Source organism: Pelobates fuscus, chromosome 5, assembly GCF_036172605.1.
Source record: "Pelobates fuscus isolate aPelFus1 chromosome 5, aPelFus1.pri, whole genome shotgun sequence".
Lineage (NCBI taxonomy): Eukaryota > Metazoa > Chordata > Amphibia > Anura > Pelobatidae > Pelobates > Pelobates fuscus.
Genome location: NC_086321.1, coordinates 176,751,364 through 176,771,636, shown reverse-complemented (window position 1 = coordinate 176,771,636; position 20,273 = coordinate 176,751,364).

Below are 20,273 nucleotides of genomic sequence, written 5' to 3'. Positions count from 1 at the left end.
AAAGCACTTGATTGACAGCCAGAGGGGGTGGGAGTTCCTTAGTTAAATTATAAAAGTGCTGATTTCTCACAAAAATCTGCACTTTTATAAACTGGGGTTAATCTTCACCCAGGCACATTCCAGCCATTCAGCAGCAGACCCTCCCTCCCAGACCCTCCCACCTCCTGGACAGCATCCATTTTACATTCATTGTGAAGCTGCATTCTTAGTGAGAGTAGGGACAGTGCAGCTGCTGCTGATTTGATAGGGAAATTGATAGCTAGGCTAGTGTTTTCAGTGTCCACTACAGTCCTGAAGGACTCATCTGAGCTCTGCTATAAGGACAGCAGCCCAAAAAGCCCTTTTTAGGGCTAGAACATCAGTCTGCTTTTTTTTTTCTGTGTAATGTAATTGCAGTTGCCTGCCCTCCAGCCAGCCTGTGTGTCAGGCTCACAGCATATACTGTGCCCACTTGCCCAGTGCCACCACTCACTCACTGGTGTCACAATAGCTTGCATTTAACAAAAAAAAACTTTTTGGACTGTAATATAATAGCAGTCAGTTTCCTTCACTAGTGTGCGTTTCAGGGTCTGCCAGGGCACAGTGTCACACCAGTGCAACTCATATCTGGTGTAACAGTAGTGTACATTTAAAAAAATAATAATACAATTTTGACTGTAATAGATTGAATAGCAGTTAGTTGTCTGCCAGCGTGTGTGTCAGGCTCGCAGCGTATACTGTGCCCACTTGCCCAGTGCCACCACTCATATCTGGTGTCACAATAGCTTGCATTTAACAAAAAAAACCTTTTTGGACTGTAAAATAATAGCAGTCAGTTTCCTTCACTAGTGTGCGTTTCAGGGCCTGCCAGGGCACAGTGTCACACCAGTGCAACTCATATCTGGTGTAACAGTAGTGTACATTTAAAAAAATAATAATAAAATTTTGACTGTAATAGATTGAATAGCAGTTAGTTGTCTGCCAGCGTGTGTGTCAGGCTCACAGCGTATACTGTGCCCACTTGCCCAGTGCCACCACTCACTCACTGGTGTCCCAATAGCTTGCATTTAACAAAAACAAAACTTTTTTGACTGTAATAGAATAGCAGTCAGTTTCCTTCACTAGTGTGCGTTTCAGGGCCTGCCCAGTGCCACCACACACTCACTGGTGTCACAGTAGCTTGCATTTAAAAAAAAAAACACTTTTTGGACTGTAATAGAATAGCAGTCAGTTTCCTTCACGAGTGTGCATTTCAGGGCCTGCCAGGGCACAGTGTCACACCAGTGCAACTCATATCTGGTGTAACAGTAGTGTACATTTAAAAAAAAAAAAAAAATGTTTTGACTGTAAAAGATTGAATAGCAGTTAGTTGTCTGCCAGCGTGTGTGTCAGGCTCACAGCGTATACTGTGCCCACTTGCCCAGTGCCACCACTTACTCACTGGTGTCACAATAGCTTGCATTTAACAAAAAAAAAACTTTTTGGACTGTAATATAATAGCAGTCAGTTTCCTTCACGAGTGTGCGTATCAGGGCCTGCCCGGGCACAGTGTCACACCAGTGCCACTCATATCTGTTGTCACAGTAGCTTGCACGCATAGTACCACTAATCGGAAAAAAATGACAGGCAGAGGCAGGCCACCCCGCAGGGGCGGTCGTGGTTCTGTGATTCCTTTTGGCCCTAGAATAATGCCCAGTGTTCAGAGGCCACGTACCCTGAACTTGAAAAGTTTTGAGGACATAGTGGACTGGCTAACACAGGACACCCAATCTTCTACAGCTTCCGCTCGGAACCTCGACGCACCATCCTCCTCCAGCTTAGCTTCGGGCACCTCTCAAGTTAACACTCGCCCGCCTGCCGCCACCACCAACACTAGCACCACAGCTGCTTCACTTGGTATGTCAGAGGAGTTATTTACACATCAGTTGGAAGAAATGAGTGATGTGCAACCATTATTGCCAGAGGATGTAGATAACAGGGATATGTCTCAGTCAGGCAGCATTACACACATACGGTGTGATGATGATGATGTTGTACCCACTGCTGCTTCCTTTGCTGAGTTGTCAGATACAAGTGAAGCGGTTGATGATGATGATGCATCCGTGGATGTCACGTGGGTGCCCGCTAGAAGAGAAGAAGAACAGGGGGAAAGTTCAGATTGGGAGACAGAGGAGGAGGAGGAGACGAGTTGGAAGCAGGGGGAGGTCATCGCAAGGAGCTAGTGGCACAGTCAGACAGCATGCATCGGCACCCGGGGTCAGCCAGACAGCACGCTAATCAACGCATGCTGTTGCCACCACCAGAATGCCGTCATTGCAGAGCTCAGCAGTGTGGCATTTTTTTTGTGTGTCTGCCTCTGACAACAGCGATGCCATTTGCAACCTGTGCCAAAAGAAACTGAGTCGTGGGAAGTCCAACACCCACCTAGGTACAACTGCTTTGCGAAGGCACATGATCGCACATCACTAACGCCTATGGGATTAACACATGAGTACAAGCAGCACACAAACTCAAAGCCGCCATCCTCCTCCTGGTCCAGTATCTTCAGCCACGTTAACCACTGCTGTCCTCCTTGCCCCCTCTCAACCATCCGCCCCTCCGTCTCTCGCCTTGAGCAGTTCCTGCTCATCTGCCCACAGTCAGGTGTCTGTCAAGGACATGTTTGAGTGTAAGAAGCCAATGTCACCCCCCTTGCCCAGCGTCTGACAGCTGGCTTGTCTGAACTCTTAGCCCGCCAGCTTTTACCATACAAGCTGGTGGAGTCTGAGGCGTTCAAAATTTTTTTAGCTATTGGGACACCGCAATGGAAGGTACCCGGCCGAAATTTCTTTGCACAAAAGGCAATCCCCAACCTGTACTCGATTGTGCAAAAGGAAGTAATGGCATGTCTGGCACACAGTGTTGGGGCAAGGGTCCATCTGACCACGGATACCTGGTCTGCAAAGCATGGTCAGGGCAGGTATATCACCTACACTGCGCATTGGGTAAACCTGCTGACGGCTGCCAAGCATGGAATGCGTGGCTCTGTAGAGAAGTTGGTGACACCGCCACGACTTGCAGGCAGGCCTGCTGCCACCTCCTCTACTCCTCCTACTCCATCCTCTTCCATAACCTCCTCGACTGAGTCCTCTTCTTCTGCTGCTTCTTGCTCCACATCAACGGCACCACCCCAGCTCCCCAGGTACTGTTCCACATACCGGATACGGCAGTGTCACGCCGTCTTGGGGTTGACTTGCCTGAAAGCAGAGAGTCACACCGGACCTGCACTCCTGTCCGCCCTGAACGCACAGGTGGATCAGTGGCTGACTCTGCACCAACTGGAGATCGGCAAAGTGGTTTGTGACAACGGAAGAAATTTGTTGGCGGCATTGCATTTGGGCAAGTTGACACATGTGCCGTGCAGGGCAAATGTGTGTAATCTGATCGTACAACGCTTTGTGCATAAGTACCCAGGCTTACAGGACGTCCTTAAGCAGGCCAGGAAGGTGTGTGGCCATTTCAGACATTCACACATGGCCATGGCGCACTTTTCCGATATCCAGCGGCGAAACAACATGCCAGTGAGGCGCTTGATTTGCGACAGCCCGACACGTTGGAATTCAACACTCCTAATGTTCGACCGCCTGCTCCAACAAGAAAAAGCCGTTAATGAATATTTGTATGATCGGGGTGCTAGGACAGCCTCTGGGGAGCTGGGAATTTTTTTGCCACGTTACTGGACGCTCATGCGCAATGCCTGTAGGCTCATGCGTCCTTTTGAGGAGGTGACAAACCTAGTCAGTCGCACCGAAGGCACCATCAGTGACATCATACCATTTGTTTTCTTCCTGGAGTGTGCCCTGCGAAGAGTGCTGGATCAGGCCGTAGATGAGCGTGAAGAGGAAGAGTTGTGGTCACCATCACCACCAGAAACAGCCTTATCAGCATCGCTTGCTGGACCTGCGGCAATGCTGGAAGAGGATTGTGAGGAAGAGGAGTCAGGAGGAATGTGGCTTTGAGGAGGAGGAAGACCAACCACAACAGGCATCCCAGGGTGCTCGTTGTCACCTATCTGGTACCCGAGGTGTTGTACGTGGCTGGGGGAAAGAACATACCTTCAAAGAGATCACTGAGGACGAGGTACAGGACATAAGTAGCTCGGCATCCAACCTTGTGCAAATGGGGTCTTTCATGCTGTCATGCCTGTTGAGGGACCCTCGTATAAAAAGGCTGAAGGAGAATGACCTGTACTGGGTGTCCACGCTACTAGACCCCCGGTATAAGCAGAAAGTGCCTGAAATGTTACCGAATTACGGCAAGTTGGAAAGGATGCAGCAGTTCCAAAATCAATTAAAAAGTATACTTTACACAGCGTATAAGGGTGATGTCACAGCACAACGGGAATCTAACAGGGGAAGAGGTGAAAGTAATCCTCCTCCTCCCACGACCACGCCGGCAAGGACAGGACGCTTTACAGACGTGTTGTTGATGGAGGACATGCAAAGCTTTTTAAGTCCTAGGCATCGCCACAGCCCTTCAGGGTCCACCCTCCGAGAACGACTTGACCGGCAGGTAGCCGACTACCTCGCCTTAACTGCAGATATCAACACTCTGAGGAGCGATGAACCCCTTGACTACTGGGTGTGCAGGCTTGACCTGTGGCCTGACCTATCCCAATTTGCGATAGAACTTCTGGCCTGCCCCGCTTCAAGTGTCCTGTCAGAAAGGACCTTCAGTGCAGCAGGAGGTATTGTCACTGAGAAGAGAAGTCGCCTAGGTCAAAAAAGTCTAGATTACCTCACCTTTATTAAGATGAATGAGGGATGGATCCCGAAGGGACTGACAGTGGGCGATACATTCGACTAAAAAAGGCCTGATGAGGGGGACTACTTAACACACCACTCCTATCTGGTGGCACATTAGATTGCACGCACAGTGCCTCAAATTTGAAGTAGGAGGACCGACCAAGCATGTTTTTCCATCTCCCGCTTCCTAAAATCGATGCCTTATATAGACGTCCCCTGATAGGGGACGTAACAGGGATTAAACTGATAAGAATAGTACTACTTAACACACCACTCCTATCTGGTGGCACATTAGATTGCACGCGCAGTGCCCCAAATTTGAAGTAGGAGGACCGACCAAGCATCTTTTTCCATCTCCCGCTTCCCAAAATTGATGCCTTATATACACGTACCCTGATAGGGGACGTAACAGGGATTAAACTGATAGGAATAGTACTACTTAACACACCACTCCTATCTGGTGGCACATTAGATTGCACGCGCAGTGCCCCAAATTTGAAGTAGGAGGACCGACCAAGCATCTTTTTCCATCTCCCGCTTCCTAAAATCGATGCCTTATATACACGTCCCCTGATAGGGGACTTAACAGGGATTAAACTGATAGGAATAGTACTACTTAACACACCTTATAATAATGCAGAGAGAGGAGTCTGAAGAAGAGGAGTCAGAGAAGGAAGGTGGCTTTGAGGAGGTGGAAGACCAAACACAGCAGGCGTCCCAGGGGACTTGTTGTCACCTTTCGGGGACCCTTGGTGTTGTACGTGGCTGGGTGGAGGAAGAGACCTTCAATGACATCAGTGAGGACAAGGAACGGGACATGGCTAGCTTGGTATCCAACCTTGTGCAAATGGGGAGTTTGCGGTTGTGCAAATCGACTGCGGTTGTTTGCGGTGCGTTAAACGGGGAGTTTGGTCTGTCACTGTGAAGCGGGCGTAACCCTTACACTACCTGATCAATACAACACCATACCTGATGTTTTAAAGCAGGTTATTCCAAACAATTTAGGAATGTTAGGTGATTTATGCCCTTTATGGATTAAAACCAGACTCTGCATCAACTATGTAATTTTCCATGGGAGTTTTGCCATGGATCCCCCTCCGGCATGCCACAGTCCAGGTGTTAGTCCCCTTGAAACAACTTTTCCATCACTATTGTGGCCAGAAAGAGTCCCTGTGGGTTTTAAAATTTGCCTGCCCATTGAAGTCTATGGCGGTTCGCCCGTTCGCGAACATTTGCGGAAGTTCGCGTTCGCCGTTCGCGAACCGAAAATGTTATGTTCGCGACATCACTAGCTGCCATATCTTCCCCCGGTAAACAACGCACACCACCTTGCCATCTACCTAATCTAAAAGAAAACATAATTCATTGGACCAGGTAACTTTTTTCCATTGCTCTATTGTCCAGTTCAGGCACTCACCTACCCACCGAAGGCGCTTTTGGTGGTGGACAGGGTCATCATGGGTACTCTTACCAGATATGCAGCCCCATACGCAGCAAACTGTGATGCCCTGTGTGTTCTGACACCTGTCTATCATGACCAGCATTAAGTTTATCAGCATTTTGAGCTACAATAGCTCCTTTGAGTGATCAGACCAGATGGGCTAGCCTCCCCATGTGCATCAATGACCCTGACGCCGGTTCACCAGTTGTCCTTCCTTGCACAACTTTTGGTAGGTACTAACCACTGTATACACCCCACAAGACGTATCATTTTGGAGATGCTCTGACCTAGTCTTATGGCCAACACAATTTGGTCCTTGTCAAAGTCACTCAGATCTTTCTTCTTGCCTATTTATCCTGATTTGAACACATGAAATTCAAGTACTGACTGTTCACTTGTTGCCTAATATATCCCACCCATTGACAATATAATCAATGTTATTAACTTCACCTGTCAGTGGTTTTAATGTTGTTGCTGATTAATGGTTATGGGGGATATACATCATTGTTTGAAAACCGAGGGGCAGGTAGATAACCCTTGTAACCTCTGTTTGATGACTTCAGTTTTGTTCAGTTGGATTTAGTATCTAAGAAAGAAACAAGATATGGCAAAAACCCTCCTTCTACAAAGCCTCTGCCCAGTCTCCCATTTATAAATCCCCTACTTGCCTCTACACAAACACTCCATCCCCCCTCTACAAAACCTCCTGCCCAATCACCTTTCTACAAACCCCCCTTTCTACAAAACCCCTGCTCTGAGGGCGGGGCCGGGACCTGATACGGAGCGGACGCCATTCTAACGGGCTCCCACCTTGAAATCTAAAATCCGCCGAAATCTCGGAACCTACCTGCCATCCGAACCGGGGCACGTCGGAACAGTGTCCAGACCCACATACCGAACCGGCAGATGCCTTTCAGGTACACTCCGAAGTCCGGGAGTGCAAAACGCAGGCCTAAGGCCTACCACGCGCCAAGCCTGCACGGCCTCGAGCAGCTACTCAGCGGGACATACCTGCAGGGTGATTCCGATCCGGAAAGCGACTTCGATCCATACAGGCCGGAGACCCCTGAACCCATGGGGAAACGCTCGCAGAAGGCTCACATGGGCCCCAGTATGGCACAGGACATAGGAACCTTGCTCCAGAGGCCAGCACTGCCCAAAGCCGCCGCCGTGGTCCACACACCTTCCCTCCCACCGGCCCACTCATCAACCCAAACAGACACAGCACTCACAATGCCGGCAAAGACCGCAGCAATGGGAGACACTGACTTTGCCACTAAACAAGACCTACAAAATTGGGTCAAAGACATACAAAAAACACTGGCTGTTGATGTGGGACGCCTGAAAACCGACGTGCACAATGTCAAAGAGCGCGTCCAAACCACGGAGCAAGACATCACGCACCTCAAAGCCAGCATGGAGACCATTCAAGATGCCGTGCATCAACTGCAAACCTCACAGCACAGCCTAACGCTACAAATGTCCGCCCTGGAGGACCGAGCCAGGCGAAATCACGTGAAAATAAGGGGTATACCTACAGAGATCCAGGCCGCCGAACTGCCGCACTACGTCCGTAGACTCTTAACCACCATCTTACCACCGGCAGTTAATCGTAAATTCGGGCTAGACGGCGTATACAGGCTCCCAACCTCATCCAGGATGCCTAACATGCCCACCAGAGATGTCATATTACGATGCACCTCCACCCACGATAAAGCACAACTCCTGGCGGCAACCAGAGGTAAAACCCCCCTGACCTTTGAAACGTCTCAGCTGTCGTTCTACCAAGATCTTACCAGGGCCACGCTACAGTGGCGAAAGACACTATCCCACTTAACTAGCCATCTGCGCAACCTAGGAGTGCCCTATAGATGGGGACCACGAAGATCCCTGCTAATCCCCCACAATGAACTCACTCACACGATAACATCGGGCGAAGAGGCACCAACACTCCTGAAAAATCTTGGCCTACCGGACTTACCTGTCACCCTACCACCGGAGTCACAGCACGGGATGGGAGACCCAGCCACCAGCATGCCGTTCATCCCACGCGACAGGACAACGTCGAGCCCTCAAACTTGACAACGGCAGCCGGAGGGATCACAGGGACCCACGTTACTCGGCCGACATTGCCGGGAATAGGGCATTTCTTAAACCTCCCGCATATTACTTTTACCAGCACAAAAGCCACTGGACTTTGGGAATAACCGTCCTGTGTTTCTTTTCTGTTGTTTCTTCTTTTTTTTTTTTTTTTTTTGTGTTCCATTCCTAAGTATAAAGTTTAAGTATATAACTCTAGCCACGACAAGCACAGGATGAGACGAGGCTCTAGGCCTGCGAATGGCACCAGCATGCTAACACTCCCCCCCCCTCCCACCCCCCCTGATGCCCCCTTGGTTAGGGGTAATACACCACCGTATACCACCATAGACCGCTACCCAGGTAATAAGCCCGCTACCTGACCACGCTATAATACCCTGCAAGTAACATCTCGTAACCACTAAACCCACTTACAACCACGCTAATAACATGAGCCTAAACCCTGACATGTAGGGAATTTCATACTAAAGCTCATAAACCTTGTTAGAATTTAAAACCATAGCCCTACAGTGACTAACATCACCTCTCACTCAGCCATGTTTAATGTAATTGTCAAACTGATATACACTTTGTCTTCGACTGAGACGCATACCCCTTTTTTAACTATCTGGCAGGTGAAAGGCACAGGCCCGGCTACATTCTTATCGTTTTTTCTGTTATGCCAATGCGCACTAGTTTACCTCCAATACATCATTGGAATGTCAGCATACATGCGGCTGACTTAATCTCACTGTCGGCTTACACTGTGACCTTCCACACTCCGTATGGATGACCACCTACTAACATACTGATTGTCTTACCCTTTGCTAACCCTGAATATATTAACTTCATCTCATACATGGCCAGCGTGTAACTAGACTTCCTATTCCATGTTTCAGATCGATCTACATAGGCTTTCCCCAGTATTACATGTGCATCCTTCACTGATAATATCGCACAGTTCAAGGTTACATGTATAACTGTCGCACTATTCATGTTATTGATTTACTGGAAAGTTAGCTTGATATAAATTTAACCTGCCGAATCAACCGCCCACAGCATGTCTACGGTGCTGTATAGCACACTGACTCTTTACCTTAATAATTCACCTAGATAGGCGATGTTTATGTTTATGGTTATACTTGTTATGCTGGTATATACCTGTTCTTCACAAAAAAAAAAAAAAAAATGAGGCTGATGATTCTCTATGACAATATGTATCGTGATGTGACATTCCCAACTTGTACAACTTATTATTGTCTTCCCTTCTTTATTCTGTACCCTAAACCAAATATGCCTCAATAAAACAAAGATTGACAAAAAAAACCCTGCTCTACCTCTACAAAAACCTTGCACCCCCTCCTCTTCAAAAACCTCTGCCCAGTCCCCCTTCTATAAACCCCCTTCTACAAAACCCCTGCCCAGTCCAACTTTTAAAAATACCCTGCCCCATCTACAAAAACCCAGAACCCCTGTCTAAAAAAAAAGCCTGAACCCCTCTCTAAAAAATAAAAAAACTGCAACCCTCTACAAAAAACCCTTCCCCCTCTACAAACCTCCTGCACCCCATTCACAAAAATCCCTTCCCCCCTCTGCAAGACCCCTGCCTCCTACAAACCCCCTGCACCCCCATTCACAATAAACCCTGCCCACTCTCTACACAAACCCCCGATCACCCCATCTACAAGACCCCTGCCCTCCTACAAACCCCCTGCACCCCATTCACAAAAAACCCTGCCCGCTCCCCTCTGCAAGACCCCTGTCTCTCTGCAAGACCCCTGCACAAAAAAAACCCTCAAAAAATAAATAAATAACTATTAGCAATCATTCACCCTGCTCCTTCACCTGCTTGCTGATCCAGACTCCGGACTCTCCCACCGCGACTCCGCCCGCACAGAGTGTCAGAGCGTTTCTGCTCAGAACACCGTGAGGGCAGAGCACGTGGACAGCCTCCGCATTGCTCCTCTTGCTGCCCGCCGATGCTCTCGCTATGAGGGTAGGTGGCACCCCCCATAAGGAGTGGCACCCGGGGCAGACTGCCACCCCCTATTAGTACGCCACTGGCTGGCACCATCCTTTTGTTCAATGGTAAACCATTTTTAAAAATAGTTTAATTCTAAATTAGAGTCCCCAGTGGCCTGTCCTCTATGTGCTGCTTGAGCTAATGAGGAAGCATTTGCATAAACAAAAATGGGTGGTAGTAATTGGCTGAAGAATGTGAGCTGACCGCTCTCAGCCTGCCTATTGCTGGTATGAATTGGTATGGCTAAGGAGTAATCTCTGCCTAAGCTATACCTCCAGTGGGGTCTGGATTGTGGGTGTCCAGTGACACCCTTTCAGTATTAAATCTTTTGAAAAAGGTTTAACATTGAATGGAGGAAGGCGCCAGAAGACTCAAGGCATTATTGCCAATTCTATGATATGAAACCAGTTTTTTTTTGTAACTGGTAAATTGTTGTAGGATGCAGTTGATAGGGTGAGTAATGAGGTGAAATAACTCTACTGGCAAAGGTAGATAAATCAGTTTTACTTTCAGTCTTCTGTCTGCCCACACAGATGCTTTAGCCCTTCAGATTTAATTTGAGGCACAGTTTGTTTTGATAAATGCCTACATAACTACTATTGTGTTGTTGTTTTTTTTGCTTTTATATTTAAGCATGTTCCTACTTCTATTGAAGAGATAGTAAAGGTGTTAGGGTGTATGCAGGAATTAATTGATTAGATGGTTATCTGTTTATTGGAAAGCAGTGTGGGAGTGAATATAACGTACTCTTATTGACAGTTTGCTGGTTGATGGTTTGGTGTGGGACTGTTGGCTTCAGAATAGACTTAGTAATGAGATACAGTTCTTCTTAATCAACGATGACACAGAAGTGATGGAATGCTGCTTGCCTAAAGATACGATTTTGAGTATGAGAGCCAGGATGAGTGCAATGAGACGGTCATTTGAAAAGGATATGAAACAACCACTTCAGGATTTAATGGGGCTAGACTAATGTCGGTGGGAAAAATTAATTAATTATGTCCTGGAGATTGGTTTTGGCTATAGCAGATAAAAGAAATATAATAAAAATAGTGCATGCCAGTGTGTCCAAATAAATAAAAAATTGTCTTCCATGTGGTCTTTTTTTGGAAACTACAATTTTAAAGTCACACCTATAGCACCACCATAAGCACTAAAGCCTGCTGTAGTAGTTATGGTGCCAGGAATGATCTGTTGCCTTCCAAGGATAAGTAGTTAAACCATTAAATGTAAGTTTGTCTTACTTGGGGTCAGCCAGGCACCCGCGGGCCCTACTTCTGCAGCTGCAAAGCTTATCACTGAGCTAAGACTGGGCTTGCATTGCAGAGCTTAACTCAGTGGAGCTAACTGAAGCTCCTTGTGGGAGATTCTTGCTCCAGATTATTAGGCGGCGCGTCGGGCAGATGCCAGGTAAGGCTTACCCCAGGTCAAGTGTAGCTCATTGGATAAGGGCGATTAGCTGATGTTCTCAGCTAGTGATCTAACAAACGTTCTGTCTCTCTGGTGTTAGTAGTGAATGCAGTAAGTGGCATCTGGTGGAAGATAATAATTTTTTTTTTGTTCTTCTGAGCTTCCAAATTGCTGTGATTTTGCTGCTGCAATTTTAGCTTTTACTAAATAACCCCCACTGAGTTTGGGTGTTAACCCACCATTCTCTGGTCATTGATGTTGTGAATGAGGTTGGGCTATCTTTGTGATTTATAACCTCTAACTTTTATATGTGTGTTCTTTATAGTACATGGAAAGTGATGAGGCACAGATTACTGTACCAGCCGGTTTACAATGTTAAACATGAAACTAAGTGGCAAACCGCATTCTTTGTTATTTCAAAGACTTATCTCCGTGGTTATTAGGTTTAATGATTTCTGAACTAAAAGTATGCTTCATAGTGCGAACACTAATCATAGACATATATATGTACTAAGTGGTTAAAAGCTGGGATGCTATTCTTTGTGACTTAAATCAGCATCTCTTCAATAATTTGTTCACTATTCCAGAAGAAAACATGTTATTTTCATTTGTAAGAATTATTTGTTCTTCCTAACTTGTCTTTGTGATCCTATGGACAAACGTAAATTTACTGAAAGTCTTTTGAATGAAGCTAAATATTTGCTGAGATTTTGCAGAAAGATTCACTGTAATGAACCTCCAGAAATCTACAAGAATTAGTTCATCAACACAGATAAAATATGATCTTTAGTGACCAATTTAAATTTAGTAGAAGAAATAGATATATAAATTTTTTTAAAATAATTTTTTATTTTTGTAGTACGTGTATCAATATACATGAGCATTTGTTTGTAGAATGCAGTAATGTCACATAGATACAAAACAGAGGAAACATAAAGTGGAGACAGATTCTCTGCACTCATTTTTTTTTTTTATATGTCAATCAATCGCCCAAAGCTGGCCAGAGGGAAAATTAAGAGAGTTAGTGAGTCGGGCTCCAGGGAGCCTAGGGTGGTATGCGAGACTTTGTGATTCAGAGGCAAACAGGTGGTTATCGCATATTGGTGAGGGATCTTACACGCTTGTGGTTGTGAGGTGCTTCGTAAGAACTGCTAGCCCCTATATGATAATCTAGGGTAAGTTAAACAGTTGAGTATCTAACAATATCAATGCGGTATGCAAGCTATATTGTGAAAGAGGGTAAAGTGTGGCTAGTTTTGCTGCTGGGTAATGTACCCCTAAGCTTGAGGGTCTTTAGGGGGGGAAAAGGATGGGTTTATATCTCGCCTAAAAAGGAAAGTTATTGAGCAATTGTAGGAACACCCATCCAGGGCCGGTGCAAGGATTTTTGCTGCCCTAGGCAAAATACAAATTTGCCACCCCCCCATGTGACATCACAATGCCCCACCCATATGATCTGCCATATGAACTAACACCAGTGCTGCACACAGTGTGTGTTTACATTAAAAAGCCTGCATGGCTATAGACACCAGAACAACTACATTAAGCTGCAGTGGTTCTGGGGACTATAGTGTCCCTTTAATGTGAAGTAAATTAGAGATTAGTGCCACAAATAATATACTAGATTGCCTACTTACAACCAGATGAGGATGATGATGGGCTCTGGCTGCAGCCTGGCTCCTCTGGTCTGGTGTAGAACAGGATCTCTGGAGGCTGTTTGTAACTATGGTTACAAAATTCAATGCTCTGGGAGAACTGGAAGCAGCTCCATTTTTTGGGGCCCTTTACACAGCTCAAGGTCTGGGCCCCAGGGCTTGACGGTGAGTATGCTCAAAAGGCCTACCCATAAGTCCACCTACATGTTCCACCCATGAGTTCGCTCACAGGAAGTGGAGTGTGTAGGGGATATGTTATGTGTTATTGCAGAGGATCTAATTTGTGTGCTTATGGAATGTAGTGTATAGGGATACCAGTTTGTGATGCAGTGTGTGTGTGTGTGTTTAGTGGAAGCAGTGTGTTTTTGTGTAAGGGATAGAAACCAATGTGTGTTTGTGTATAAGGGATGTATTGTGTGTTTCTGGTTGTGTGTAAGGGAGTGAATCTGTGTTTGTATGCGTAAGGGATGCAAGGTGTGTTTCTGTGTGTGTAAGTGAAGCAGTGTGTTTTTGCGTGTGTGTGTAAGGGATGCATTGTGTGTTTCTGTATATGTGTGCAAAGGATGCATTGTCTTTGTGTGTAAGGGTTGCATTGTGTGTGTGTGTGTGTGTGTGTGTGTAAGGGAGGCATTGTGTGTTTCTGTGTTGGATGCATTGCGTGTTTCTCTGTGTGTAAGGATGCATTGTGTGTGTGCATAGTGTGAAAAGTGAGAAAGAGAGAATTTTTGGGGTAGGATAGGGTCTGAGTGCTACCAGCCCCTTTGTGCTTCTCTTTCCCCCCTACCCCAGCCTCTCTCCCCTCTCTGTCCCTTAGTGATCTCCCCTGTCCCTTAGTCATCTTCCGTCCCTCTTCCCGTAGTGCCCTCCACTCCTGTCCCTTAGAGCTCTCCCCTCCTGTCTCCTAGTGCTCTCTCTTACCACAAACCCCATCCCTTGGTGCTCACCCCATCCCTTAGAGCTCCCCCCTGCTCCTTTGTGGTCTCTCCTCTCCTCCCCTGTCCCTTAGTGGTCTCTACTCTCCTCCCCCCTCCCTTAGTGGTCTCGCCTCCTCTCTCCCCCTTTCCATTAGAGGTCTCTTGTCTCCCCCTTAGTGGTCTCTGCTCTTCTCTGCCCTCCCCCCTCCTTAGTGATCTCTCCTCCCCATCCCCCTTTCCATTAGTGGTGTCTTCTCTCTTCCCCCCTTTTCATTAGTGGTCCTCTCCCCCCTTTGTGGTCTCTCCCTCCCACCCACCGTCCCTTAGTGGTCTCTCCTCTCCCCCCACCATCCCTTAGTGGTGTCTCCTCTCCCCTGACCCTCCTTTAGTGGTCTCTTCTCTTCTGTTTCCTGTCCCCGGCCGGACTGACAGGAAGTGCACACTGAGGGAGCACTTCCTATCAGTCCGGCCAGGTACAGGAAACGGATGTTCCTGTACCGCGGACCAGAGAGGAGCTCGACCATGCTACACTGAGGGACTGGCAGAAGGGAGCGCTGTGCGCTTCCCTTCTGCCGATCCTTCCTATCTTGCGCCCCCGGGCCGGTGCGCCCTAATGGACGCGCTAGCCTGGGCAGTGCTGCAGCCGCCTGAGACTCTCTATCTCTCTATAAAGCGCTCAGGCGGCTGCAGCATGAGAAGGGCCGGTGATGAGGGTGCAGGGCGCTCCCTCCTAAGTGGCACCCTAGGTGGCTGCCTAGGTCGCATTATAGGAAGCGCCGGCCCTGCACCCATCTATCTAGGGTGTAACCCTGTATATTTCAGTACTGCCGTAGTGCAGGCATGAGCAATAAGAGCGAGGGATAAACTTAAGAACAATACAATAGCAAAACAATAGGTCAAACATGTACTGAAGCACAGTTTCAGGATCTCTGGCCCAGGAAATCGGTAGGAGCTTTAGTCCCAGATAAATCTGAAGTAGTCAGGTTCCCTGCATGGTGGAGTCCCTGTCCCGAGGAACAAAAAGGCTCGATGTTGTCAGGAGAAGTTTTCTCCGGTGCTTTGGATAGTGTGCCCGTTTCAGGTGATGCCAGCCCCAATGCTTCCAGGAATGCATGGGTGTCAGCAGTTGAGGGGAGTAGGTGCGTAGCTCCATTATGGTTCACCACGAAATAACCCAGGGTTCCCCATCGGTAAGGCACTCCTGAGGACTGAAGGTGAGTAGTTACTGGCCCCCAAGCTCTGAGCCACTGTAGAGTTGTCCTTGAGAAGTCTTGGACGAAATTAAGGAGGGAGTCCTAGGAAGACAGTGGCGTTTGTCTCTTAGGGCTACCATGATGTGTTTTTTATCAGCAGTTGAGGTGCAGCACACTATTACAACCCGTGTCATTGCACGGGAGGCATTTGCAGAGTTGTTGATACGATATATGCCGTCCAGGGTGAGTTTCTTAACCACCGCAGGTGATAAGATGGAGGCCATTAGCCTCCAGATGTAATGTGGTAGTTCTTCCATTGTTATCTTGGCTGGGATGCCCCGGACCTTAATATTACTACGGCATTGTTGGTCCTCGATGGCATCCGCAGTGATAGGCTGTGATGGTGGGTATGAAATTGTTGGACTGAGCCACATAGGTTTGTAACAGTAGTCTGAGTGTCCATTTTCCATCAGATCTTCCTCCGTCGCTTTGATGCGGTCTCTGTTGGCCTATCCCTGTCAGGTTTTTGTAATTGGTGTCCCATATTCAAGGTGTGGGCTTGTGGTATCATCAGGTGAAAGTCTGGATCGCTTGGTTCATGTGCCTCCAAGAAGGAGTGTCTCCAGACCTCGTGGCTTCCGAGCATAGTAGGCCCCAGATTTGCACTTCAGCTTTGTGTGCCTTGGTGTGAATTATTTATTTATGGCTAGTAATAATGTGTAGATTATTAGTGAAGCTAAAGAAAAGTAATTTAGCGTACATTTAAAGGGACACAATAGGCACTAGAACCACTACATATTAATGGAGTGGTTCTGGGGCAAATACACTGTTTACGCAGCCTGAGTATTGCTCTGCATAAACACACCAAACGCTCCTCGAAGAGATGCACTGACAATGCATCCATATGAGGTGATGCTGATTGGTTGCAAAGCGGTGATTGCCACACATGCACACTAGCCCCTCAGTGATAAATAGGTAGGCTAGCAATATAGCATTATAAATACATCTTTGTATTCATAACACTATATTGTTCCCTTAATGTTTTGTCCTGGTTTATGGAAACTGTCACACAATAATGTTTTTGAAACATAGACAACCTACAACATTTAACGAGGGAAATATTCAGACTTTTCATTCAGCTATTTCACTAACCAGTCTGCTAAAATGTTTCAGTTTGATACTGGAATTGTCACAAAGCTGTATTGTAAAAAGGGGAGGCGTGTAGTTAAGTGTTCATGTTTATGCTTCAGAAAGTTGCATAACTTTTTTAAAAATGTTTTTTTATTGCTTTTTAATGTTTTTTTTTTAAATTTATTTTTAGCAAAACTATAGAGTAGGGCGGGGAAATGCCCCCAGATGTTGTAGAACAGCAACTTCAATGACTGCTGATCCCATACCAGAATATATATATTTATATACCCAAGCACCAAAACCATTTCCCCGTCAATAAAGACTATACAGAATGTAAATTGTGATAGGGCAACAACCACAGCTATATATTATCCACCAGCTGACTGGATGCTTTTGGTATCTGGTTTAAAATCTGTACATTGGGGGCGGGGCTAAGCGGCCACGCTGAACGGTCGCACATGAAACGAGCTCCAGGCCAAAAAGCTCGAAATCGGCTAAAATCAGGGCAAAAACCCGACAAAAGATGAATAAACGACCTGGAGAAAGAAACCATAAACTACAGAGCCAAGCACCAAGCATCCCGGCCAAATTCAGAGGCTCCTAACCGGGGATCGACCTGAGGCCTACCAGAGGCCTACTCGGACACAGCAAGGGAGGCGGCCGACCCCTAAACTGACCGCAGCCACTCACCTGGAGGTCTCCCCGGCACACTCCCCCCCCCCTGCCGGTGAGGGTTATCCCGGCAACCACGGCTGGAGACACACACAGGAACAAGATTGTAGCGATGACTGGCAAACGAGCAACCATGACTACACAGCCAGCAGAGACAAGGAGCAGCCAGAGCTCAGCCAAGATGGCCGCCAAGCTAAGGCCACAGAGAGGGAGCACGGGCAGCCATTCACACACTCACTCCCTGAAGGCCCTTGACCGGCTCTGCACGAGCCTATGCACGATACTGTGTGACGGCGGAATGCCATACCATCAAGCAGCCCGTGTAGTGGCTTCATGGATACGTCCTGTGACCCGCCGGCGCTACTATGGACTCCCTCTGCGGACCTTCAAGGCGGCCATACAGCCACGCAAGCACCGACGACCGCAACGGCGGGACAGGGATCCAAGCAACCCGGGTGCTTGCACCCATACCCACGCACACAGGAACGGGACCGCCGGGCAACCCCAAAGACCAAGCGATGCACCCAAATACAGAACCTCAGGCCTGAGTGTGACCACTCTGCACTCCAGGGCTAAAGAGGACCGCCGGAAAACCAACGCTCCGACCCTCATCCTGACCTGGGGCAAACCGCATGGTGAGAAACAGAGAGGTCGTTACCAGCCGAGCACTATCACACTGGACCACCTCCAGACGCACACCAGCGGCATCGGACTGACCAGCCACAAAGGAAAGGTCGAAGACGACAACGCCCGAGCTGAACCAACAAGGGGTATCGGATAAACTTGCCCTCTGCAACACACGGGTATTTATAGCACAGACTGCCCAGAGCTCTCGCACCAGCTAAATACCCAATCTCAATAGCCTAAGACTTGCCCCACACGGACTATACACCCATGCCTGCACTAACCTGCTAGTATAATGTTACTACTGTTGATCCTTAGTATATCTAGCCTGTCGGGCAGCATCACGTACATATACTCAGTATGGCAGTTCTGCTAGCTCAGCATAGCCTGTAAATTTATGTCTGTTTATTCATAGCCTAGCCCAGAGTTAAGCGAGCGCTATAATTTTGTTACTTTTCTATTTTTCCCCATTTTAATTTTCCTTACTCTGATGTGACCCTACTAACATGCAACTTAGCAGTTAGGCTCCACGAGCTATACTTACTTTTTTAACCAACCGGATTTTGTGTCTCACTGGATGACAAAAACTAAGCACTATTGTATCCTTAGCATCGTATGCTTAAACCTATACTTAAGTTTCAGAAGCAACATTAATATAACCCCTTAGCATGTGACAAACCGTTTTTCCCACGTTGTAATTATTGTCAGACTATATGCTTGATTTCTAGTGTACATGTTTCCCTCTCAATGTCTGACATAATATGTTCCTACTTGTATGCTACCTTTTCAAAAAAAAAAAAAAAAAAGTGCAGTTTTATTCTTCTATATGCTACTAAGATATCTCATGCGAAACACTTGTACCCTATAATGCATAATGATGTACCGATAACTCTGCTTGTTAATCCACTGCACGACAAAAATAAAGAATTTAAAAAAAAAAAAAAATCTGTACATTATTATTAAATTAATATTATTATTATTATATTATTACCACATTTTTTTACGTGAAAAGTTTATTTGAATATTTTTATTTATCAGTATTTATATATTTTTATTTATCAGTATTATGATTTAATTAAAAAAGCTACCATCGTGAAGTCTGCTGCAACAACGGTACACTCTCTTAAATAATGCTCCATATTTCAAACTCACGACTTATTGATAATTGATGTATGTTTAATTGTTTAATGGCAACCATTGTACAACTTTAACCCAAAGACTTTTACATTCAGAGATGCACGTCTCACTAACTGCAATATCACCAACTTCATACTCCCACGTAGATCTAAGACCTCCAGATTCCTTGCATTTCTGTTAAGCACAGTCATCTTATTCTGCTATGATTTGGGATTTCAATAAAACCACGCAGTCACGTAATCCTTAGGCCTTCAGCCACTATCACTCTCCCAATCTCCTTGACTGGCATCTATTTCACTGTTAAATATGTTAGCGGTTTGGAGATCAAACGAAGTTATAAATACCCCTCCCCATATTAGATTCCAAAAGCAAATATATCTGACATACACCAAGGTAAAGGTGAAAGTTTATTTCATTTTATTTGCTCTAAATCAGAAGGTCTATAGCAGCTCCTTTTCTGGAGAACACGTGGGAGGTCTGTCTGTAGTATTTTATGTAAAGATAAAGTAGAACTGAACTCCCATAGAATATTGAGAAAACATTATGCATGTATGTGTGAGTTTCAAATGGATTAAAGAAGGAATAATAGAGAACATAATTACTTGGTGGCTAGTGTTTGTTTTCTGAGACCGGTATAATATGTTAAACCTTGTGAATTAACTAAGGCGAACAGACTGTAAGCAACAGCCATGTAGCTGTTTTCTTTCTGTATCAATCTTAAATGATGTAACAATGCATAGACTGCGAAGCTAGATAACATACATACATTTGGCGTTGTTAAGATTAAAGGGACACTATAGACACCAAAACAACTTGAGCTTAATGAAGCAGTTTTGGTGTATAGATCATGCCTCTGCAATCTCACTGCTCAATTCTCTCCCATTAAGGAGTTAAAAATGTGTTTGTTTATGCATGTCCAGGCACACCTCTCCTGGCTGGTACTGACAGAGCCTGCATTAAAAAAATGTTTCACTTTCAGTTAGATAGTAACTTACTTTAATTTACCTGCCCTGTAAATTGAACTTTAATCACACATAGGAAGCTCCTGAAAGGCATGTGCATGGGGAAAATTTTTGGTTTGGTTTGGCATTCCGAAATACAGGATTTTCGCAATTCGGGAATTTGGCACGTTAAGGTCCCCCCCCTTATTATAATTTAGGGCCCCAACACACCGCTCAGGGGTGGGGGCCAGGGGGGAGGACATTAGGACCCCCTTATTATTATTTAGGGC